Source organism: Ambystoma mexicanum, chromosome 7p (genome assembly GCF_040938575.1).
Source record: "Ambystoma mexicanum isolate Mex_15411 chromosome 7p, UKY_AmexF1_1, whole genome shotgun sequence".
Lineage (NCBI taxonomy): Eukaryota > Metazoa > Chordata > Amphibia > Caudata > Ambystomatidae > Ambystoma > Ambystoma mexicanum.
Window position 1 is genome coordinate 383,795,024 of NC_090939.1, and position 26,155 is coordinate 383,821,178.

At 47.6% G+C, this 26,155-nt stretch overlaps 1 protein-coding gene across 1 annotated transcript in view; it reads left to right on the plus strand.

Moving 5' to 3' along the window:
* The window catches only part of HSPA13 (heat shock protein family A (Hsp70) member 13), a 106,417-nt gene that overhangs the window by 63,838 nt on the left and 16,424 nt on the right, over positions 1 to 26,155 (plus strand). The window lies entirely within an intron of this gene.

A 26,155-nucleotide genomic window follows, 5' to 3' on the forward strand; every position in this document is an offset into this window, starting at 1 on the left:
GAAATAACGAACTATGGAGAGGTCTCCGGCTTCTCAGTGAACTTCACTAAGTCTACGGGTCTAAGCATTGGCCTCACCCCAGGAGAACAGGAGCCATTGGCTGAAACGTGCCCAATCACGTGGGAAAAAAGGGCAATCCCTTATCTGGGGGTCTATATCTCATCCGACCTGAAAGACACATACAAAGCAAACCTTCCCCGGCTATTCGGGGAACTGGAAGGGGACCTGAAACGCTGGACATCGCAAGAGATCTCGCTGCTAGGGCGCATTACAGCGTGCAAGATGAATCTCCTCCCGAGGTTCCTTTATGCCTGTGCCTCCCTCCCCGTGGCGATCCCCGCCCCAGCCCTCCGGAACCTACAGAAGAAGATGCTGAAATGTATCTGGAGAGGTAAGAAGGCAAGAATTCCTCTAAAGATGCTTTTCGGGGGCTCCAAATTGGGAGGTCTGGGAGTCCCGGATCTGCAGGCCTACAGGGTGGCAGCCCAATTAGCACAGGTCCACGCATGGCAGATAATTACAAACCGTCCCAGATGGGTGGAGCTGGAGCAGGCACCAACACCACTATCACTGCGCTTCTTGCCACACATCCAATCCCCTCTCTGCGCACATTGGGGAGACCTCCTCTTGGCAACCAATCACACCCTGAGGTCCTGGGACTCGGCACTGAAACGGAAAGGGGTTGCAAGGGGCCTGAGCCCTCAATCCCCGATCTTCTTTAACCCGGCCTTCTCGCCAGGCGCGAACCCACGTAACTTCCAAAATTGGATAAATGGCGGCCTTGAAACCATAGACCAGCTATACGGGGAAGAGACACCCCTGACATTCGAACAATGTAAGGAAAAATTCCAACTCCAGGAACGGGACAGATACGGGACAACTGCGTCATTGGTGTACACACCCCCAAACTCAGCGGGCGGCTATGTGGCCCCCTACCACCCTGGAACTAACACTCATGGACCTCCCGGCGCGAGGGAGAGTATCCACACTATACAGCCGGGTCTTAGGGGACTTCCTGAGCACAAGAACACGCTGCATGGCCCAGTGGGAAGCAGACCTAGGTCACCCGATAGATGACCAGACCTGGGTGACATCTGGACTCGAACGCACACCTCATCTACTTGCATCACTAACAGGGAAAGCGCCTACAAAGTTGTGTTAAGGTGGTATTACCCACCCCTCAGACTGCATCACATGAACCCCCAAGTGGATTACCATTGCAGGAGCGGCTGCGGCCATCCGGGCTCTTTTTTCCACATGTGGTGGTCTTGTCCACGGATTCAGCAATTTTGGAAGACATGCCTAGAGACCATCGCACTAATCACTGGGTCAACGATCCCGCTAGAACCGGAGCCCGTCCTGTTGGGAGCTCCAATCCCCATGATCTACCCATGGGCCGGCAACAGAGCAAAATTGCTGACCCAATGCCTACTAGCCGCAAAAACGACCCTGGCCCGCGCCTGGAAGGCCCCGGAGGGCCCCCTTATGGCCCAGTGGTGGACGAAGCTCTGGGACATTCTGGTAGCGGAAAAGGTAACAGCGGCAAAGGCGGGTACCCTCCACAAATTTCAGAACGTCTGGGCCCCGGTTCTAGAATACGACCAGCGATTCCCATCCCTAACCTATAAACCCATTAACGCCCGTTGGACCCTGAGAGACCGGGAAAACCCCGAATAGGACACATAAAGGCTGGGGTGCGGGATAGACGGCTAGGCCGAAGGGAAACCTGGCTGGGGGGAGGGGCACACAGGAGCGCGTGAGAGTTAATATGCTTAAAATGCTGCAATGATGTTATAAACTGTTGTATAATTGTCATCCTGCCTTGATTTAAAATAAACAAAGTTAAAAAAAAATTAAAAAAAAGACCCATATTCTTATCTGAGGCCAATTCTGTTTCTGGCTGCATAGTACATTGAAAATCACCCTAGAGCACGGGGTGGAGGGGCAATGCAAAGTACTGATGATGGATGGCTTGAATACTTCTATATGCCTTTCTGCAGTCTAGTAGGAATCCATGAGCACAGGTGGCTTACATTGTTTAAGGTGTTCTCCTCTCTGTGTGTGGGGAGAGCGTTTTCACTGAGAAGGGCAGCCTCTGAGGCAGAGATAGTGGGTAGGACATCATTCATCCCCCAGTTCTCAGGAGCTGTACCCAAAATTCAGTTTTTACAGTAACACTGGTAATGGAGTATATGAATTTACACTTCATCAGTTTGCTTACCTTTAAAGAGGTTTTACAGCAGCTTACTGTTGGCTTCTGCCATTTCCCCTTTGCTACAAATTCCCTGGCCAACTCGGTGCTTTTTTTTTGTTCACATTCACAGGAATTGGATTGCTGTTCATAGATGACAGAAAAAATATTCACAAAACTGTTTTACATAACTTTATCCGCAACTCAAAAAGTAAAAAAAAAAAAAGTTTCAACGCTTGCACAGGGAATCTGATGCTTGACCCAAGTTATAGAGGGGTTCCCTGGTGTGCGTCCTATCCACAAGCCTTTAAGTGTGATGGAAATGAGGAAATGAGGGATATCATATGATATGGCATTTATAACGCACCTATACACAAGTGTTTCAAGTTACAAAGAGGCAAGGGTGAAGGACAGAGGGAGGACAGAAACAACGATCTTCCTAGGCCTAGTGACATTGAGATCGCGCAAGTGCGGGGGGAGAGAGGAGGAGGAAAAGTGCCAGGGGAGGGGGAGGAAAGGCAAGTGCCGTACACGGGATCAAACAACAAGTAGTGTGGCCAGCAGGTGGCAAGTGCAAGGGTTAAGTGCAGATAGCAAGCATCCAATAAGTGCAGGTAAGGGGACTCTAGGGTTGCAGATACAGACCCAAGTGCAAGGGTTGCCAGGAGGCAGTGCGGGTGTGCAACTGGGCGGGCAGGGACCTGGGCCCGAATTCAGAGAGTGACCAGTGCAGTATTAGACAGGAGATCAGCAGGGGAGAGGAAGCGAGAAGGTAGAAACAAAGAGGAAGGTATTAAGGTGCTTCCGGAACCGGAGATGGTTCTGCTCAAGTTTCAGAGAGGCAGGGAGGCTATTCCAGAGGGTGGCCCCAGCCAAAGAAAAAGATCTACCACCAACTCGTTGCTTGGAGAAGCGACTGGCCTTGACTGAGTTGGAGGTGGAGGAGCGAAGAGATCGAGTTGGAAGATATTTCACGAAGAGAAAGTTGGAGGTATTGAGGACACAGGCCCCAGAAGGCCTTGTGGACAACGCAGAGGTTCTTCAACTTGATCCTTGCAGCCCCTAGGAACCAATAAAGAGGGACACCTGAGCACTTAAGCTGGATTGTTCTTCTATGTCCCGTGTTCAACTCAGATATTACATTAACTCCACGTCCCTCTTCCTCGTCACAGTACTTTATCTGAGGCCCTGCCTCCACCCCAGGAAACCTTCTTCACTTTCTTCTGAGGTATATTATCTCGTACTCACCCATAAATCCCAGTTTTAAATTTCCTGCCCTCCGACCAGGATTGTTTCGGGTGCGGGGCACCTGGGAGCTACGTGATGCTGGCCCCCTGGCAGATATCTTAGCAGGACATCATTCCCCTCCTGTGGGGCGCGCTCCTGGTCTTCCCTGCAGGGCTTGGGGGGCCCAGTTCAGTGGAGACCCCTCACCGCACTCCATGTGGGGCTGGTGGCTTGCGGGAGGCGGCACTCCCATTCGGCTTCTGTCTGCACCAGGTCGTTGGAGGCCCAGGGAATGCAGGTGAGCACTGGGGGTTGTACACTGTGATTGTGCTATGGCGATTTGCCACATACTGTCATGGTCTGAGGGCACCAGGCCTCTGCCCCCCTTTCTTGTTTTCTTCCTAAGGAGGTGCATCGGGTGGGTTTCCGGGTCCGCCCGGGCATCGGTGCTGCAGGCTTTCAGGCTCCTGTGGTGGGCATTCTGTGGCTTCTCTGCCAATGCAGGCAGGAGTTTTTTTGTTGTTTCTCCTCCCTCCTCTGCTTGATCCGGTGTGCTGTCGGAGGCGGGTACTGTTGCCTTGACTCTGGGGAGCCGGTGTTTGATTCAGTTTTCCTGCACTGGGAGGTTTATAAGGCTGCAATGTGTGTTCTACTGTGCTCTGCCTGCCTGCACTATAGGGAAACATGTGGCGAAGCATTGTCGCCTAGAGACCTTTTTCTGATTCCCTGGATCCTCGGCAGGGGCACGCTGCAAAGGGAACAGTGTCTGACCGTTTGTCTTTGTCCCAAAAGTACATTAAAACGTTGCTGCAGCTGGCTGCACGCGACCATGGCTATGAGGGCAAGCAGAGGCATGTTTCTCCTTCCTCCTTTCCATCTTCTGGGACTGAAGCCTCCTCTTCGCAAGCCCCTTCTTCAGAGGCGGCGGCTGAGGGGAAGTGCCTGCACCATGATGCTGTGGCTGAAGGTTTGGGACTTTATGGGGTTGTCCGAGCCTTTGGTCCAGGGCAACTGTTCCGATCCCTCCATTAGACAATACAAGTTTGGGGATGGGCCTTTAATCACCTTAACCCAAAACGGGCCCACCACTTAAGAAGCGAGGACGCAGTTGTACATAAGCAAAGTTATTGTACCATGCTCCGGGAGCAGTTAGATGGCGTTGCAGGACCAAACTCACCCAAGTCTCAACAATACAACATCAGTTGGCATTTTATATACTTTTTGCAACAATTTAAAACCCTCCCAGGTACTTTATTACAACTCCCCCCTCCCCCAAATAGTATTGGACAAAACCTCTTCAAAGAAAACCCATCTTTTCCCAACTCTCCCATTTTCATTGGCCAGTCTTATCTTGATAATTATCTTCTGATCATATTCAAAACACACCTCTTCTTGGGATTTGTCTGTAGTAGGTCATGACGTCAGTACATGGTAAAAAATGAGTATTTAAAACCTAATTCATTGCTAGCAATAACTGGCCTAAGCTCTTTAAGTGCGATTGCACATGGTCCACTTACATATTATGGTAAATAGAGGTGTATAAACCAGATTTTCTTTGAACTACTGATTGCGATCTTAATTCCCCAGGCTCCTGACTCCTGGCACCTCTAAAAGACCTTCTAATTTATGCAACCACACACAGCCTCCGATGACCTGGAAAAACACCAAACCGCCGGACCCTGCCTTGGGCCTCATGGTTTATTGCCACCAACCAAATTACCAGCCCCCTCTAAAGATTTTAATACAAAGGGCGAGATAACATCTGTCCCCTTGTGGTACTGTAAACCTTGCCCTGTTGGTACGCTGACCTTCTAACTAGGTTACTAGGTCATTCAAGGATGCACCTGCTATTTAGAATGCATGTGTAACAGCTCACCTTGGAGCAAAGCACCCCATTGTGTGGACTGTGTTTGTGTTGCATTTGCAGTTTAATATTGTATTTTTCTATGTGCGTGAAGATCTAATATGTATAAATTCGAAACAATTGGAACACTAAAAGTAACCTGTAATGAACTCCATTCGATTCATATGGATTTGCAACACTACCCCAGTTCGCTGCCATCCCCCGTCATCAATATGGTGTGCGCAACATGAATCCCTCGTAATAATGGGGACCCTCCTTGAGCACCCTGCACAAGCATACTCCTCGAATGGGGTTTACTCTCATTGCAGACATTCGCAGGAAAATCCTTTGGGAGTGGAATGACCCAGAACGGATCGCCATGCCCCAGTTTATGGCAAAGCTCTATCCTCTGTCTGATGGGGACTTCTTGCTCTCGGACTCTGTGGAGGTGGATGATATTCTCGCCATCCTGGTGGGGCTCTCCTCCATGCTGGCTGAGGATGCTGCTGTCTGGGACCAGGAGGATCGCAAGGTCAACTCTGGCCTTAGGAAGGTGCACTTGGGGGGCCCATCTGGCCCTTTGTGCGAATGTCTATGGCTCCTACACAGCAGAGACTGTCCTTCGAGGTTTTAAGAAGCTTTTTCGGGCTGTGGAGGATGGTTCTGACTGTGCTCCTCTTCTATGTGACCTGCAACACCAGGTTGAGTGGTTGTTGGACCTGGCCAATGATGGTGTGCAGGGTCTGCCATGGCCATGGGTGCCAGGATTTCAGCTCAGAGACATGTTCATGTGCGGGATTGGAAGACTGAGGGTTCACAGAAGATGGCTGCTCGAAAGCTTCCATTTGAAGGTGTGAAACGTTTTGGTGATTTGTTGGAGGACAAGGGTCACAGGATGTTCCGTGCAGACAAACTGTGTAGAAAGCCTCCATCGGCCACCAAGTAGTCATCTACAAGGTCGGGTCCTGATTTTTCTGGTTCCAAGTCCCATTACTTCCGCAGGCCTAGAGCAGGGGTTCATTCTCCTCCTCACGCGTCTCGGCCTTCGGGCCCTGTGCAGAAGTCCTGACGGTTCCAGGAGACAGGTGGATGGTCGACTCCGGCTATTTTTTCCAGCGTGGGCCTGGTAGTGTTGCACTGCCACACTGTGCGGGATGGGTATCATATGGACTTCCTGTCTCCCCCAGTTCAGCCCTTCTTCGCCAGGATGTCTCTTCCTCGCAAGCTCCAGGAATTTTCTGGTTCCAAAACCTTCTGGGAAGTACAGCTTCATCCTTCGAACTCAAGCAACTGTTTCATGAGGAGGGAGCAGTTCAAGATGGAGACTCTACAAAACATTCTCCCTCTGGTTCAGAACGGGAATTGGTTGGTGTCCCTAGACCTCCAGGATGCTTACTATCATGTGGCTCTACTCCCCTCCCAAGTCCAGTTCTTCTGGTTTTCTGTGGGAAGTCAGCATTTTCAGTTCCCGGTTCTCCCCTTTGGGTTGCGTTCGGCCCCGCGGGTGTTCACCAAGTTGGTGGCTCCCCTGGTAGCTCAACTCTACCTGCAGGGTGTTCAGCTTTTCCCCTATCTGGACGACTGGCTTCTCATGACTGACCGGCGGGAGATGGTCCTGATGCATATCCATCTGGTCTGCCTGGGTCTGCGAGACTGAGGATTTCTGATCAACTGGCCCAAATCCCATGTTGTCTCTCCCATGATCTGGTTTTCATTGGGGCCCCATTTGGCACCAGGGTGGGGAGGGTCTTCTTTCCTCTGGTGAGGGGCCGGCGACTTCATTCTGTTCTCCTCTGTGTTCTCCGGCATAGGTGGGCCCTGGTTAGACTGTTGCTTGCTCAGCAGGGGCCATGGGCCACCTTCCATCTGTCCCCTGGTCTCCTACATTCTGGCCCACTGGATTCAGGCCTCTCAGGCATACAAGGCCTCTTTCCCGATCTCTCAGGCTCTGAAGGAGGATCTGCTATGGTTGTTGCTGGTTCAGAATCTCAGCGTGGGAGTGGACCTGGTTCATCCCGTGCAGACCACTCCGTAATACCGATGCCAGTGGGCAGGGAGGGGAGCCGCTCTGGGGTCCTGTTCGGCACACGGCCTTTGGGATCCAGAGGCACTTCATCGCTCGCCCAACTGGAAGGAGTTGTGTGCCTTTCACCGGGCCATGTTGTTTTTCAGGGAGTCTCTGGTGGGCTGGGCTTTGGTGGTCAGGATGGACAACTCGACGGCCTTGGCCTATGTAAATTGTCAGGGGCGGCTTGGGTTGCTCCTTGAATGCCTGGCCTGTATGATTGCTGCATTGGGGGAGAAACGTCTGGTGTCTCTAGAGGCTGCACACATCAGTTGGGTGGACAACTTTCCGGTGGATCGCCTCAGTAGGGTATTTCCTCTTCACTGGATCTGGTCCTCACAGGGTGTTTGCGGATATCTGCAGCAGGTTCGGATGCCCGATTCTGGATCTCTTTGCTTCACCAGCCTTGGCGAAAGTGGCTGTGGGGTGGATGCCCTGAATTTGGAGTGGCCGCAGGCTCTCCTCTGTCTTCCCTCCTCTCCCTCTTCTTCCCCGGGTGGTGCAGTGTATCCGGGGCGACAGTGATGTTGGTGGATCTTTTCTGGCCTCATCAGGGTTGGTTCCCTTCCTTTCTGGAGCTCCAGGTTTGGCAGCAGTGGTTGGTTCCATTGTGGCCTTGCCCTCTACAAGTGGGGCTGGGGTACGAGGTTCGGCAGATTCAATGGGCAGTTTGATTCTTGCGCTGTCTTGGTTGACTTCCCTGGGATTTTCTGATACAGTGGTCGAGTCCATCGTCCAGGCTCGGCACCCTTGTACCTTGAAATCCTATGACCATCACTCGGGTCAATTTTTGGCTTGTTGTGGGAGTTTGAGGGTTGGCCCTCTTGTGTGTGGGTGGCCTTCTGTTCTCCAGTTTCTCCTGGTGTGTCCGACAAGGGGCTGCTGTGTCTACGCTTCATTCCCATTGGGTCTCCATTAAGATCCTGAAGGGGGACTCTGAGGGCCTTATGGAGGGGGATGCTTTGGTGGGGAAGTTCCTTGGGGGTCTTTCTACTTCTCGTCCCTCTTCCTCCTTGGGATCTTCCTCTGGTTTTGATGTTTCTTCAGGTTCCTCCCTTTGAGCCCTTGAGGTCATGAACATCCGGCTCCTCACTCTCAATACGGCCTTCCTTATTGCGATCACGTCTGCCTGGCATCTGGGGAGGTGAGGGCGTGGTTGTGTCGCCCCCCTTTTTTTGCAGGTTCTCCCTGATTCCATTGTTTTACGTTGTGACCCCAAGTTTCTGGTGGTGTCTAGTTTTCACACTTCGCAGCATCTGGTTCTCTGGAATTTTTTCCAGGCCCCCTAGACTCTTGGCGAGGTGGCTTGGCACACCATTGATGTTCAGTGAGCTGTCCTGGAGTACCTTTCTAGGACGGAAAGGTTCAGTCGAACTGATAGCCTGCTTGTCACATTTGGGGCTTCTGTTGCGGGGAGGAAGGACTGAGTGGTTTCCATCAGCTGTTGGATCCAGACTGTCATCTCTATGGCTTATGTGACCATGTGCAGGGTCGTTACGCTTGGGGTAGGGCAGCTTCCTGGGCTGATGCTGGTGGTGTGTCACTGCAGGAGATAAATAGGGCTGCTACCTGAGATCAGGGCACGTTTATCAACCATTGCATGCTGAATCTGGCTCACCCCTCGGATGGATCTTTTGCGGTTGGGGTTTTGTCTGTTGGCATGTGATTTTTCTGGGGTATTAAAGTGTGTTGTGTTGCATCACTTCTGTCTCTCTGTGTCTCATTCGGACCTCTTTCCCCATTGGCAGTGCTTTGGTATACCTCAGGGGTAAGTACTAGGACGAAGAAGAGGGACATGGATGTAATTACTCCTTGTCTTACTCTTTCTCGTCGCAGTACTGCTGATCCTCTTCTCCCTCCCTGCGGGGAGGGTCCAATCCTGCGCCTTGGATATTGTTTAACTGGGCCTTATGGGTAAGTATGAGGTAATCTAACTCAGAAGAAAGAAAGTGAGGAAGGTTTCCTGGGGTGGAGGCGGGGGCCTCAGAGAGGTTCTGTGACAAGGAAGAGTAGGACAAGGAGTAATCAACATTACCGGTAAGAATCTGAGCATTTCCTGTATACTGAAAGTATTCACAGGAGTTGCAAAATCTCCTCGCCGACTCGAGGTTTTTATCAAGGTCAAGTGCCATTTGTATGATCTTCTACCTTCGTGGTATAGGACCTTTAATGTGCTATTTACTGCAAACAAACGTTCTGTGCAGCAAATACAAGTTTTTGCACGGCTGGCCCCTGGGTGGCAGCATTGCGGCAAATACAAAGTTTACTCAGGGTGAAATGCTGTATCTATCAGAAAGAACTTGGTCTTCGTTTTGACCTTTTATAAAGAGTCAAGTAGGCAGGGCCGGCCTTAAGAGCAGCAGCGCACTGGGCGAATTTGCACCCACCTAGCCCACCGCGTGCCCCTGGTTAACTGGGGGCGGGGCCAGGATGGGGCACTTTTTTGTTTTTGCCTTCTCCTCGCTCTCGTCAGCACCCTATTGTCATTGAATGAGCCCACCGCCGCGGGTGCATTCAATGACAATGAGGCGCCTGCCACGCCTTCTACCGCTATGCCAGCTCGGGGGAGCTTTTGAGGGGCTCCCCCGGGCTGGCGTGGTGGGGGGGCTAATGGCGCCTTTTTTCATTGGAGGCGCCCGCGGCAGAGGGGCGTATTTGATGACAATGGGGTGCTTGTTAGGAAAGATTTCATATGTGTATGTATATTTCCCTCCATGTGTCAACCCCCAAACTTTTTGCTGCTGTTTAGACATCCCTGACTGACTTTGCCAGAGAAGCACAGCCTTCAGCTGTACTCCTCTGGGCTTTTGTTTCCCTTAGTCCTTTTCCTCCTGTTGCAACTTTTGTGCAACATGTAACAAGTGTGCACTGTACCTTACTATACAGCACACGTGGGTCTCTAGTCATTTCCAAAGGCCATAGATACTCTCGCTGGACATTTTATGAACTGTGCAGATGTGTCATGGACAGGACTGGTGGCAGCTATCGTTTCGCATTATTTTTAACCCTTTCCTGCCATGTTAACCGCGTTTGGCACGAAAAGGTGGCCTGGCTCCAAAATGGCCATGCCACGAGGTTCTTTGTCCTGTCCTTTGGCCATCTTGCCCCTTCACCTTCCCCAGGTCGAGTCGACCCGGGCCAGTCCTCATTTGGTCATGCATTTTCCCGCAAATCCCAAAACTTTCGCGGGCTTCTGCATGCCTTGTGTGTGTGCCTCCAGGATGTGGGCTGGGATTTCTGGTCCCAATACACATCCTGGGTGCCAGAGAGTCTGGAGTGTCCTGAATGCCTGAGACCACCGTGGTCTATGATTGGTCCACGTATGGAGTGAGTGTTTGTGATCAGCTCTCCCATTGGGTCCTCCCCATTTTGGCACAAAGGCAACTTTGGATAAGAGGAGGCGGGAAACACCACTGCCAGGTCGATCTCATGAGTTCTCACTGAACAAAGGATAGGATCCAAGTATCCTGCAACTACGAAGTCGAGGAACCGCTGGAAGGTTTGGCACCCTGCACCCGCTGTCGTCCCGTGGGACCCCTCTGCATCTGGTCGTCCTAGAAGGTCTGCAAAGACGCTTCGACCCATTGGAATAGTGGGACCAACTATTCTCAGCACCTTCACCAAAACCTGCAACTACCCTTTCTCGGAAGTGTCCCTGGGCCAACCAGTGGGCTGACCAGTTTACGCAGGACCTTTGCTCGGTCTCCACCGTTATTTCGAGGAGGCCCTCGAAACTTGGTATACTGCTAGCTCTGTGTTCTCAGCACCCTCAAACTGAATTTCGTACACTTGGCATTCCCAAGTCTGAAGTGAGACGAGTGTGTCAGGACGGGAGTAAACGCGGTTACCCTGTTGCTGGGGTGATTCATCCCCCGGAGCGGAAAAATCGCCACTGTCCTGTTTGGGAATCCTCGCTGGATCTCAGGAACTAAAAGGTGCCGAGATGTCTTTTTTGCCACCGTCGAACCTCCAACCGAATTGGACTAACCTGCCGAAGTTTGGGTCTCCTTGCCTTAGGGACCGGTGAGTAATCAATACCCCAACCGGTGACCCCTAGCGCCAGAGCCCAACTTTACGCATGAGTGGCCCCTCTCTTGTCCACTGCTATTGCGAAATAGCAACTCCACCCCGAACTCTGGAACTGCCTCTGCCTTCAAGTGGAGGTCCTTCTTGAATAGTGGGAACTTATTCTACATCGCCTTATCCACTTTCCTGAGCTGTTAGAGACCCCTAAAGAGACCCTGCTTTGTCCATTGGAACAACTGCGTGCATTGGCACACATGTACTATTGAGCACAAGGCTCCACTCTTCTTAGGGCTTGGACTGCCTCTTAGGTGAATAACTGATGTTGAATTGGGACTAAAGATTAACTGCACCACTTAATCCGAATTCGCATTTGACATGAAGAAGTCAAGGTTACGCGTTGTAAGAATGTTTCTGAAACTCCCGTCTATATGATGCCTATCTGATTATCCTCGGGGGAGACTTGTAGGGGGCTCATTGGACATTTTTTGATGTTTATTATGTATGGGGACCGTGAGGTAACGGTCTCCTCTGGTGGTTCGATTCTGGACCAGTGCTTTTAAACTGGGCTCAATCGGACGCCACCGAACTCAGGGAGGGAAGGGGGGAGGCGGGTGGGGTACGGGGAAGAGAATGAGTGTCAAGTTTAGGGAGCAATTCAGAGTCTTAGAAACCGAGGTGTTCACGAGGTTGTCCAAATATCAAGGGGAAAAGTTGCAATGGTCACATAGCTCACACGAGCATCAAAAACATTGCTATACTGACCGCTGAATCATGCACTAAGGGCATCATGAGGGTGGGAACGCTCAATGTTAAGGGTCTCAATTCACCTACAAAGAGATCACTTGTTTTTAGAGAATTCCGAAGGTCAAAAATGGATATGCTTTTTTTACAGGAAACCAAGTATATGAGAGGAGAGGAAAAGCCAATCCTGGGTAAGAAAACTGGGCTGGAATTTTGGGGCTCTGGGCCATTGAAAAAAGGGGGAGTGGGAATACTCATTAGAAAGGGGCTTGACTTTAGACCCACGAAAGTTTGGTCCGATGCAGAGGGTCGGGCCCTCCTTGTGGTCGGGACCATTGGAAAGTTGTCCATCACAATCGCCACGATCTACTCCCCCAATGTGGGCCAGCTCCGGTTTCTCTCCAAAACAATCCCCAAAATAATGCTAGAGGCGACAGGGCACGTCATCCTCGGCGGAGACTTTAACACCTGGGCAGATCCTGACCTGGACTGGCACCCTGGTAACCCAGATACACGGGACACACTTGGTGGGGATCTCACTTGATTCAAAACAATGATGGAATTATATGGTTTAGTTGATGTATGGCGTCGTATGCACCCCATGGAAAGAGAGTACACCTTCTTTTCGGCCCCGCACAATACACTCACCCGTATTGATTACCTTTACTCCTCGAGCGATCTATCCCGCACAGCCACACACTCCCGAATCACGACCATTTCATGGTCTGATCACGACATGGTGTCTGCAGACTTAGTTTGGGAGTCCTTACCCGTCAGATGCGGACAGTGGAGGTGTAATGAGACACTATGGAAAGATCCCGTTTTCAAGCTAGAGATGGAAACCGAGATTGAAGAATATTTTCGATTGAATGATAATGGGGAGGTCTCGAAACAGGGGGTCTGGGAGGCTGGTAAGGCAACGTGGAGGGGAATCCTCATGCGGGAGAGAGCCAAAAAGAAAAGAGAGAGGGCCCTAATTGAAAATCGAATCCGTGCAGAAATCACCCAATTGGAGAGGAATGTGAATAAAGGAGACACTGCTGACTCCGCTGAAGTTCTAGAAGCCAGGAAAAAACGGGAAGAGCTACGCCTCTTAGAACATGAACAAATAACCCGCAAGCTCCTCCTCTTGAAACAGAAATTTTATGAGAAGGGGGATAAGGCCGACGCGTTATTGGCGGCCAGACTCCGTGCCCAACAGGCAGAACGTAGGGTTCAGGAGATATTGAATGAGGGGCCTGGATTGGGAATGCCCTCCCCCAGTATCCCGGAATCCTTCGCGGATTTCTATGAGACCCTGTACTCTCCGGAGCAAGACCCAGACACCCCCGGCATTAGATCCTATTTAGACGATGTCACTATTCCCAAATTGACACGAGCTGAATCAGAAACGCTTGATACCCCTATCACAGGAGAAGAGATTCAAGAGGCCATTAAGAGACTCACGTTGGGCAAATCCCCGGGAGAGGATGGGTACACAGCCGGTTTTTACAAAACGTTCGCTCCGCAACTCACACCTTTCCTCGTTAGTTTATTCAACCGAATTCTAGAAACAGGAAACCCCCCAGACTCATTCGTCAAGGCACTCATAGCAGTTATCCCGAAGGAGGGGAGGGACCCCAAGAAGTGCGGATCGTACCGTCCCATCTCCCTACTTAACATAGACGCCAAGATATACGCTAGGGTCCTGGCGGCTATAATTGAATCCTTCATGCCCCGCCTCGTCCACCCCGACCAGGTGGGTTTCATACTTGGCCGTCAGGGAGCAGATACCATGCGCAAGACACTGCACTTGATACATGCTTCCCACAACCTAAACACCAATCCTGCACTGCTTTCCATCGACGCCGAAAAAGCGTTTGACAGGGTAAATTGGGATTTCTTAATGGAGGTCCTTAAGAAATTTGGACTAGGCCCAAATCTTATAAGGGGAATTCGAGCAATATACTCATCACCCACTGCTTCGGTATACGTCAATGGAGAGTATTCCAGGTGGTTCCAACTGAAGCGAGGCACTAGACAGGGATGTCCCCTTTCTGCCATTTTGTTTGCCCTGTCCCTCGAACCGCTTGCACACAAGATTAGGGTGGACGATGCTATAGAGGGGATCCATCTGGGACAAACGGAATACAAGCTGGCCCTGTATGCCGACGACATCCTCTTACATGTAGTAAACCCTGAGAGGTCTGTCCCCCGAGCCATTCTACTCCTAGAGGAATATGGTTGCCTTTCAGGCTTCAAGATTAACCGTGCCAAATCTACGCTCTTTCCCCTTCAAGGGGATGCTGACGCAAACACAGCAAAATACTCCTCCTTAGGGCTGTTGATCGAGCACGACAAGATGCAATACTTAGGGGTTCAAATAACGAAACAATTGGGTTCCCTATTTGACGCAAATTTCCCACAGCTTCTTGCTAAGCTCCGTATAGACTTGACGAGGTGGGACAAGCTGTCGATTTCATGGCTTGGCCGGGTTAACGCCATCAAAATGGCCGCTCTCCCAAGGTTTCTCTATCCTTTTCAGATGCTCCCAATCAAAATACCAGACCAATACTTTACAGAGATCAAGAGAGAAATTTTGAAATTCCTGTGGAAGGGGAAAAGGGCCAGGATAGCCTACTCTTTATTGACACTCCCCAAAGATAAAGGCGGGGTAGGCCTCCCCGATCTCCGGAAATATTATACCGCTGCTCAATTACGTGTGTTCGTCCCCCATTTGCGCAATCATAAAGACCCGCAGTGGATAGAGATGGACAATCATTACCTGGCCCCGGCTACACTCGGGGAATGGTTATGGGCTCCTCGACACCGGGTATTGAGAAGGACGAGAGACCACCCGCTCTTTGCCGCCATATGGGATATATGGCGAGAGGGCCCGGCAATGATGGGAATCACGACGTGGCCGTCCCCATTGAGTCACCTATGGTCCCCGGGCATCAATAACCATATCCCCAATGTCGAAAGGTTCCAGGCGTGGTATGACGCAGGTTTAGAAAGGGTGGGCCAACTCCTCCGAAGTGACTCATTCATTACTCTCCCAGAGCTAACAGAGGCCCTAAATATTGGAGTCCTCTCCACCTTCCATTTTTTACAAATCAAAGGAGTCTTGACCAAACCTGAGTGGAGAGAAAAACTAGCTAGAGATCTCACCCCCTTTGAAAAAATGCTCGACTCCAAGACGGATAGGAAGGGATTGATCTCCCTCATATACAAACTACTTCTGGAAGGGAGTAGTGGACCCATACTTAAACTCAGACAACGGTGGGAAGCAGATATGGAAACAGAAATAGATGATGATGATGATGTGTGGGACAAAATGTGTATCATGGCCTCACGTACCTCAATATCATGCCAATATAAACTTCACTCCATTAAACTTCTACATCGCTGGCAATACGACCCGTATAGACTATCCAAGATGCATCAATCCTCCTCCCCCTCCTGCTGGCGTGAGTGTGGACAAGTCGCAGACTATTGGCATATGTGGTGGGGATGTCCGAAGATAAAGATTTTTTGGGATGAGGTCTTGGGATGGATCAGGCACACTGACGGTATCCATAGAACGGCTGATCCATACCTAGTCTTGTTCAGTCTTGAAAAAAATGAGGAGGAATGGTTAAAGGTGCGTGGCCTAGCCCCCCACCTCTTGCTTGCGGCGCGAGCTTTACTTGCTGCAAAATGGAAATCGCCTATGACCCCGTCCTAACAAGAGTGGATCAATGTGGTGCTAAACATTTGTACCATGGAGAAAATCACTGCATCCCTCCATGGCAGAGCGACACAATCTGAGCTGCTATGGTCCGAATTCTTAAGAGCTCATACATCTACTGAACACCCAACATCAGATACTGACGACCCCCCACCATGAATGTTACAAACCTCGTTTCTTGATGCGCCCCCCCTCATCATCACCACATAAACACCACCCGAAAGCCTGGAGCGATTCCCCCACATGTTCAACCCTTGAATGCAAAGCGCCTGATAAAGACCTAACCCTTGCTGTCAACCATAACACCTCACTCCCAACACGACACGTCTCTCTCTCCCGGGGCAGGGGAGGGGGGAAGGGGAGAATTGTTAACATCTGTACGGAATGTCCAAGCATCTGCCCTTATCTCTGCCATATTCTTTACTTAACATGTTTGTACATTCCTAGATCTACAAATTGTATACTAATCTCACCGCACTGCGTGAAACAAATGATGACGATATTGTTTTTTTTTTTTTTTTTTTTCTCTTATATTCTTGTATGGAACTGTTTCTTCGCTTTGCCTTAATGGCAAATGTTAACTTTGAAAATCCAATAAAATCGAATTTAAAAAAAAAAAAAAAGATTAACTGCACTGCCTGTTTCCTTCCCCTCTAGGTTGTTAACATATTTTGTGAAGTCATCCCTTTAGACCCCCTATTGAGTGTGATGTATTGGTTTGCTTACTATTACTGTGATTCTTACCTGTCTGGAGTAATTTGTAAGTGTCCTTGCTCTGTGTGCTCATTGAGGTCCTTCAGTCACCCCCACCCCTCCTGAGACTTAGTCTTGACCGCCTGCCATAGCTACCCTGATTGCTCCGGCTTGTCCAGAGGTTGCCCTGTTCCAAGAAACTAGGTTGACCTTCTGAACCTCTGCCCCTCCTGGACAGAGTTCAGAAATCCTCCTTAACAGTGCTGACAACAGCAACCTATTGTAACTGAATTTGTCCACCGCCGCGGGCGCATTTGACAGCAAGGGGCCGCCTGCGGTGCCAGCTCAGGGGAGCCCATGGGGCCTCCCCCGAGATGGCGTGGTGGGGGCTAAGGACGCCCTGGGGTGTGTGGCTCCCCGGGCGGTTGCCCGGCTCCGCCACCTTCCCCCAGGACGCATCTGCAAGTAGGTAAACTAAGTAACTAGATCTACAAGTGTATTGATATTATTAAGAAGTTGCAAGGCCGGATTCATTGGGTTCCCATACCTCTTTCATATTAGGTTGCAAGAGTTGAGCACACCACAAAAACACTAGATTTATATGAAAGCAAAATACAATTTGCTCAGCAGTATCTACTATACGATGAAAAACATTGGTGAAATGGACCCAAACCTGCTGCCTGCTTGATTGAGGTATTGACAAGGCTCAAACCCTGTTTCCCAATTGATTATAAGTACACCAGACCGGCTCTAAATCTTGGGTCCACCAACGTTGGACCATGATTAGTGCCCAAAACACTTAAGTGCCTAAAGTGTCCATGTGTGCTCTCCGCTTTAGAGTGCATTTGGAGCAAGGTTATGGTCTGCATGTCCACTCCAGTTAAAATGGCCTGGAGCCACCAAGTGGTGAAATGATAAATCTTCTGTCTTGGAAGGCTGTCTGACATGTATCTGGCATAAATTGCCAAAATAGTGAGGGAATATGTTGGTGAGAATACCGGTTTGGCCTACAGAGCAATACATATAAATATTGCTGCCCAGTATATTAGCGTATCATTATTTTTTTTATTATAAAGCCCACAGGACACCATAGTCATCTTACCATCTTTTTGGGAGACAGTAGCCACCAAAGCCAATTGATCTAACATCGGTTTCACAACATGCCCTTCTGTGACGAAAGAACCGCGATACAGCAAAATCAGACTTGATGGTGGAACAAATAGCCATGCTTTAAAAACTGGTTATATCCTTTTTATTTAATATTGTTTTAATAAAAAGGTGTGTTTTTCTGGCGTATTTGTAGGATTTGTGTTAACTTTGAGCCATTTTGGTAACCGTGGATTTACTTAGCCAAAAAAGTAAAACCTGCAAAAAAAGATAAAGCACAATTCCAAAAAAATAAAATATATATATCCTATGAGCAGTGGTAAATATATTTTAGTTAATATATCTTTTTTATAACTTGATCCTTATTTAAGCACAACTGTGATGCCACTCAAGCTAATTGCCTGGCAGCAAAAATGTACATGTTGCAAAATTATGTTGCATGTTTTGCTTTTTGCCAATATAATATTGGTCAGAGCTTGAGAGTTATTTCTTTCTCATTTGTATTTGGGGTTGAGCAGTGTTGTTTGCCATAAATTTGAGCAGCCCAGAGAAATTTCCCAGAAACACTATAATTTGCAAACGTAACTTAAGAGTACTCTTAAATATTTTATTGTACAAAAATGAAGTTTCTCTAAATTTTACCTCGCCGCCGATCCTATGACCAATTCTTCATCATGATTTACTTGGCCATCATATATCATGGAGAAATTGATTGGCATCTGGGTCCCTTTGCATACTGCTGCAAGAGATGTGGTAGAGATCACAATCTCTAGCCAGCCCTAGTGTGAGGCCATGTATTTCTTTCTTGTAAAGAACCAGTGTAGTTTAAGGTGTCATGTTGACAAATGTATTGGCAAATCTAGCTTAAGAAGTTTGAGAGCCAACTGATCCCACTGGGGCGCTCATTTCAAAACAAAATAAAAAATGTGAAAGCTTTTTTGATTCTAAATTCCCTTTATTGAAACCATGTTCTATAAATTACTCGAGATTGGCTACACAGGCTGAATTATAAAATATCTGTGTCACATTTTAATGTTCTACAGTTCATTCAGATCACTCTGAATCCCTCTTGAATTTCAACCATTCCCCACATGAGTGGAAACTTGGGTGAGTGGACTTGATTGGGCCTTATTGTGATGATGGAAATGCCCTTTGGAGGGACAGGGCCTCCAAGTCCTTATCCTACCACTTCTCTCTGTGTGTTTTCTTTGTTTTCTGCCACTGAGGCTCTGCCTGGACCTCTGGCATTACAGCTCTTCATGTTTTCATTTTGATGAACAACACCCATGGGAAACCCTTATGGCACCCCTGGGTGTTTTTTGGGTACTGTTGTGTTGCCCACTGTGCAAGGTATGGGCTGGTGGCAGCTACATGCTGACTTGGCAGTGACTCCGAGTGTCCTCCATTTTTGAGACACCCTGACCCTGCCATAAGAATCAATGGATTCCTGGAAAGGCAAGATGGCCACTGTAGCCTCTTGGTTTCTTTTGCCTTTTATACCTGGTTTCCCAAAGTACTGGAAAGCCGTGACTCTGTTCCTTCATCCTGACTGGCTGTTGGGTGGAAATACCATATATGGCACTGGGGCTCTTTCTTCCAGATTGACTGGAGCCTTCCCAGGGGATGTGTGTTGTGGGTACACTCTTGGGGTGGGACCTGTATGAATGGAGTCTTAAGCGAACTCGCATTCTGTGTTGCTGGTGTCTGGGTGAGGTTGTATGACACAAGGCCTGAGATAGCCCTGACTGAAACGGGAGTTAATGCTATGTAGTGTGCTAAAAGGCGGGCCGCTTACTCCAATCCACATTCTGTGTTATGGGTGTCTGGGTGGAGTCAGTGGCCTGAATGCACTGTGAACCTGATTGGATGTGTGCCTGCGTGAATGCACTCATGACTGACTGGCTGCTGAACCTGGCTCAGCCTGAGTGAACGGGGAACCAACGTGTATAACCGGGGACCTCTTACTCATCAATTTTGTTCTGAAGCTGATAACCAAAGCTTGAGTTCTAGGCCCAGTTGGAGGACGAAGTCTGCGGCTGCATCTCTTCAAGGAATCCAAAAATTGCTAAGCTGGCCAAAGGACCGGTCCAAGAGAGGAACTGGCTAGGTGACCTCTCCTCTAGCTACGAGGGACTATCTTGCAACTGCTCCTCTGCAACAGAAGTACTGTGGAAGCCAGTCCTGTGTGCTTGCCATCCGGAGAATAGGTCTTCATGAGTCCAGAAGAGAAGTGATTGGACATCTTAAAGAAGTCCAGTTGTGTCACCCAGGGTCTGGAAGAGTGTGACCGCTGGAAGCCAGATTGCTGTCTACCGCCCAGAAGAGGTGGCACCCTGGCATAGTGCTGCTTGACACCCAGAGCTGTGAAAGTTCCAACGTGATGAAAGAATCCTTCAAGGGACATGCCTAGCACGACATCTGACCACTTTCTTTCCTGCCAAAGACTATTCCAGTTCGCTGTGCGCAGAGGGAGGTCCGCCGGTGGGTTTCCCACCACCAAAATTCAAAGATGCCGCTGCGAGGGTCCACCCTTGGTGAGGTTCAATAGTCCAAGATCCAAAAGTCGGTGAACCGCAAAATCCTGAAACCCGACACCACTGCACCCATCACCACCGAGAGGCATCCAAGGTACCCAGGCATCTTATCTTCTTTAGCTAGGCCTTTTTCGGAGTCCACAGCAAGTTTCACCTTCTTAGGACTTCCGCAGCCGGAGTAACACCCGTCCAAAGACCACAGTGAAGACTGAAACTGCTGCCTTTCCGAAAGTACTTGGCTCTTCTTTTTCTCTTGGCCTCAGCATCCCAGCAACTCCTTGCAAAGAGGGTCCATCCTTCAAGGTTCCGGTCAAGTGAAGACAAGAAACCCTGCCACTTTGCCCGCCAAGGCACCAAAGGTACCAAAGGTACTGTGACAAAGAAAATTGTCTTCCAGCCTCAGGAGTTGTCCAGGGCTCCCAGAGTCGTCATGGATCCTGTTTTGCTGTGGCATCTCAGGTACATTGAGGTGGTAGAACCTATAAAAGAAAGCAGCGCATTATTGAATATTTTTGGACTTTGCTGAAAAAGCGAAGATAAGGTACTCCCTAACCTTTTCACTACAGGTTGCCCATCTGGGGGATACTCTTACAGTATTGCTAGTTGAGGGTCATGAAAGTATACTGATTATGTCCGGAATCTAGCTGCCTTTCTTCCTTGGTCTATGAAAGTACACCTCACTTAAGAATTCACATGCCTGTTTTAAACTGTCAGCAGTTGGTGCACTTTTATTGAATTTAGTGTGGTATCACATAGAGTGTATATATCTGCCAAACATTGAATAGAACTGCCTGAGTACAAAGTATTATTATTTATATGTATATATTTTATTAAACCTTATTTTATATAAAGGAGCTGTTTTATCACCTAACATAGTGTGTGGACATTCCTTTGTGGGGGCTTGGGGACTCACTTTACTAAGAACCAGCCTACATCACCTCCTGTGTGCTTAAGCCTTGGTTTCTCATCCAAACTTCCATATAGAGAACCTTGCCCGGGGTGCTCTGTGCCTTTGTGCCAACCGTATAATGGGCAGAAGTACAGACCTCCCCTCCAGTCTTTACACTTATGTACACCAGTTCTTTTTCAGTAGAATTTTAAACCACCCCGAGATGCTTGTCTCCACTCGCAGAGAGACCGATGGCAGATCTGTCTTTCACAAGTAGCAGTACGCGGCACCAACTCCCTTTTGACTGTTTTAATTTACCTGTTTAGTATGGAGGCTGGATTTGCAATATTTGTAACGGTATTAACATTAAACAGCTATTGAGGGGAAAGAGTCCGGAAGACATTGAATGTTGGATCACACATCTGACTCACTCATTGTTTAAGGGTATCCTGGGCCCAGGATTGAGCTGGAACAGAAGGGGAAAACCAAACTTTGATATTAACATAAGAGACCAAAAACGTATTATGCGCCGAGCCTTTAGAAGTATCAGAGCGCATAAAACTACCCAAAGTAATGAAGAGGAGTACAAGGCTGAGATGGCTGCAATAAAAAGAAAATATCAGAGGTGGCTTAGAATGTACCGGCAAACTCAAAAAAGAAAACAATGGCAGAATTTTGTAGTAGCTTTATGTAGTCGGAATAGCCGTAGTGTTTGGCAGATACTGGCCCAGGTGGGGGGTGAACAGAAAATGAGAGTTCTCAATCCTATCGCAAGGGATACGTGGGTAGAATACATCTCTAACAAATTTTATAAAGAGACCATGAACATCACTAATAGCTTGGGGGGTGTAAAAATATGGCCCCTCCCCCTTAGCTACAAGATTATAAAACAATGTATTCTGAACCTAAAAACATCAAATGCCCCTGGCCCTAATGGCCTAGCTAACGCAGTCTTGAAGAAAGACCCACATAACTGGGCACAACTTTTACTCACCTTGTACTCAAGAATCTGTAGAACTTGTCAGATACCGACTTCCTGGAAAAAATCTATATTAATTCCGATATATAAAAAGGGGGAGCGGACTAAACCTATTAACTACCGGCAACTCTCCATGCTGGATGTTACCAGTAAAATCTTTAATACCCTGGTTCTTAATGAAATAGAAAAGTGGGTTACTGAAAACTGCATTCTAAATTATGCACAAACGGGTTTTAGACCGGGATCTAGCACTACACACAACATCAGGATATTGGACCAATTAATTAATAACACCACGAGCAGTAAAGACTCCACGCTATACATTGCTTTTGTAGACTTTAGTAGCGCCTTTGACTTGGTGATACGGAACATCTTATGGTCTAAATTAAAGGCGTTGGAATGTCCGAAGTGGATTCTAAATATATTAATTGCCTTATATAGCAATACCTCTACCAGGGTGCGCCTTAACGATCAAGGTGATGTTACGGATAATATCAATACCAACATGGGAGTTAAGCAAGGTTGCATAACTGCACCCATGCTATATAATATATATATAGCTGACCTGCTAGATCATATGGCTACAAAATCAAATTGCCCCCCGAAATTAGGAAACATTCCTGTAATAGGTATGCTATATGCGGACGATTTGATTCTTCTAGATCGCACGATGTCCGGCATACAGAATATGATGAATGAACTAGGGGAGTATTCTACCCAGATAGGACTTGTAATTAACGTGGAAAAGACAAAAATAATGACAATAGCACGAAAGGGACCTCATCGTACGGGTATAGATACGAAGGTGGGTAAAATTGAGGTTGTAGAACAATATCCCTACCTGGGCCTGGATTTTAAAGCACCTACAAACTATGATGCCATAATAAGACACAAGACACGGAGAGCAAAATTACTTACACTCCAGGCGTGTAAATTCGCAAAGGGCACGGCTGGCTTCAGTATGGCTGGTATATTGAAACTCTACCTGCAATGTTTTGTGCCGGCAGTTCTCTATGGCTTGGAGGCTTTGGCCATGCAAGATCTAACCTGGCTAAACACTTTGGAAGGCCACTTCTGGCGTATGGTGCTGGGTCTGGGACCTTCGTGTTCGATACAATATCTCCGCCTAGAACTGGGCCTCATCTCCCTGAGAGGTAGAGCACTCCGGGCTCGAGGTGCTTTCTACCTAAAATCACGCGCAGAGCCCCACTGTAAACTACTGGGCCTGGCAGGAAAAAATTACGATACAGAAAGGCACCTACGTGGTGCTAATTACAAAGATCTGAATGAAACGTTATTTAGGGAAATTGATTGGTCCTATGCAAACCTGAGCAAACTACCATATATCCATCAAAAAAAGGCATTCGAGGACAAGCTGAACAAATGGGACTGGTGTGCAAATTTAGACGACTTGTCCAAATTGAAGGGATACGAGGCGGTTAGATATGTCTCACATAGATACTTAAAAGTACAGCCATATCTGCTACTATGCCCGGCCCCTGAGGTGAGAAATTTCTTGTTAAGATTAAGAATCAATCAGTTGCCTGTACTGACTATCATAGGACCACGACTGAAAATACCTGGGGAGGCCAGGATATGCCGTATCTGTCAGGGGGCAGGAATATTGGAAACCTCTAGACATGTGTTAACCCTTTGCCCTAAATTGGGCCCTATATATATGAATGCATATGTTAAATGGGTCCATAACTATGAGGCAATTATGGAGGATGACTTTTGGTACATGTGTTTAAATACTGAATCTCTTAGTTTGCAGCTGTCTCTTTTTAGAGTATGGACACAAATTATGCTCTTACTATCACCAACACAGGAATAGCAGTAATATGGACATCAATAACAATAAATAATAATAACATCAGTAGAATCAGAACGCACCTCTTCTACTGTAATTATGATTATAAATGTAATTCTAATTGTATTGTAGTATACTGTTGAGATATTACGCTGTTCTGTGCTTTTATATTTTTTATATTTTATCTCTTTTATACTTGATATATATTTGATACATTTTATATTGCATATATTATTTTATTTTACTTATTTCTTTATATATCCTATATTAGTATAAATCTTTATATATATGGATAAGTGATGTATCAATGAATGTGTTTAAAATGTGTTGTGTAAAATCCATTTCTTGGATTATACCACAATAAAGTATTATATATATATATATATAAAGTATTATATATATATTTGTAAATTCAATACATCAATGTGAAAAGTCATATTCTAAACACATACTTCAACGTACAAGTCTGGTACAACACTTTGCTAATTTTTTGTAGCATAAGTTCTTAATGTTTAACATAAGATAGTTTATGAATACTGAGTATATGAAAAAATTATTGTATGGCTATATATCCATGTTTTATAATCTATTATTGCTATAGTTAGTGTGTTTAAGGGCTGTTTTAAAGGTCTGACCTATGCTCGATAGTCTAACTTCATGAATGAAATAAACAAAATAAGTTAATTGCCAGACATTTGTGCATTTAGGTTTTAATTAAATAATATGCTGCCCTCTAAATGCAGTTTTAGTCCATTAACCGTGGCGTACAAATTTATCTAGTGTGAAAAACCCAAGGGATTTTCCCTTCCCGCTCGCAGGGAATCTTCCAAACAGATGGCCAGGGGAGGACCATTGCTTTTGGATCCCGACCCCGGGGTCGACTAGTGAGGGAAGATCACCTGGGTGGAGTGTCCCTTGGGATTGTGGAGAGATTACCCGAGGGTGAGAGATGGTATCCCCCTTTCTAATAACTCCCCACCCGACATCCCTTCTGCCTACTGTCAGCCAGATCCCTGGTTTCCCCAGAGCCCTCAATGCTTCGCTCGTTTTAATAACATTACAACTAACACCTACACTCAAAAGGACTTTTCTCTTTCTATGAATGTCCCTCTAATGAGAACAGGCAAAGTCTGGCACTTAGCTATGATTACAAACGCCTGAATCCAATTGAGAACCAAACGAAGTATAAAAGGTGGAACCCAGATTCACAAAGGGGAGTACTGAAAGGCAAAGGCGAGTTCGAGAAGGAAAGCAGGGGAGATGGCTAGCAGCTGAGCAGAGGCTAGTGAGAACCAGGCATGAGAACCGGGCTGCCGAGACGCAACAAGGCTGTAGGTTGAAGTAGGAGAAAGCATGACAAGGGAGCCATGTCTCCAAGAAGCTGAAAGATTTTGTCAAAGAAAGCTGAGAAGCTGATTAATCTCTCCAAAAGTTGTGCCAAGAGATTGCTTGTTTCTCTGGGACAGCGAAGCTGCCCAGAAAGGGCTTAGGGGCAGGAGGGGAGAGACCCTAACCTCTGATAAAAGAATCAAGGACATGTTGTTAAAGTACAGCCGGTGAGTTCAAAGTGGGAGAGAGCCCGTTTGCAACGACGAGATTGAATACCAAGTTGCAAGCAAGGTTACGCGGAAGAAGCGAGACACGTTGAAAGAAAGCTTCAATTGTTTTGAACTGTGATGAAACAAAGTAACAGAGTGGTCCTGTGGAATACTGCATTGTCGCTGAGGTGAAAATAGAGTTGAATAAAGTTAATGGACCTAAAAACCGACAGGAACGGCTACGGAAGAGAATATTGAGAGAAACAAGATTGCAATGGGGATCTGATGAAACAGAACTGAGTGATTAAATGAATTGACAAGAAAGTGGAACTTGTCGGGCTGCTAAGGTGCATGTTTGAGATAGAGTCAAGGAAGTAGAATTTGTCGTGGTGCTAGAAGGCACACTTGAGGAAAGAATCACAGAGTATATGGAATACGATAACCAGAATGCAACAATGTCACAGTGGTCAGGGACGGATTGTGCCATTTCGAAAGACTTCGACATAAATCGCAGGAAAGCAGGAAGATTTGGAAAGGGATCCCTGTGTATCAAGATGATGAAATATTGTAATGTAAAATACTAAAGGAGTTCAAAGTAACAAGAAAAGAGGGTTTAAGCTGCGGTGAGGAAAGCCGAGAATATTGTTCAAATAGAACTGTGTTAAGCTGGGAAAGCACTGAATCAGGCGAGGGAAGCCTGAGAAAAGAGAACATTGTTAAAGCAGAACTGGGTTATACTAGAGAGCCTTGAATCCAGCGAGGGAAGCCTGAGAAGTACATGAACTTTGCCAAATAAGAAAACT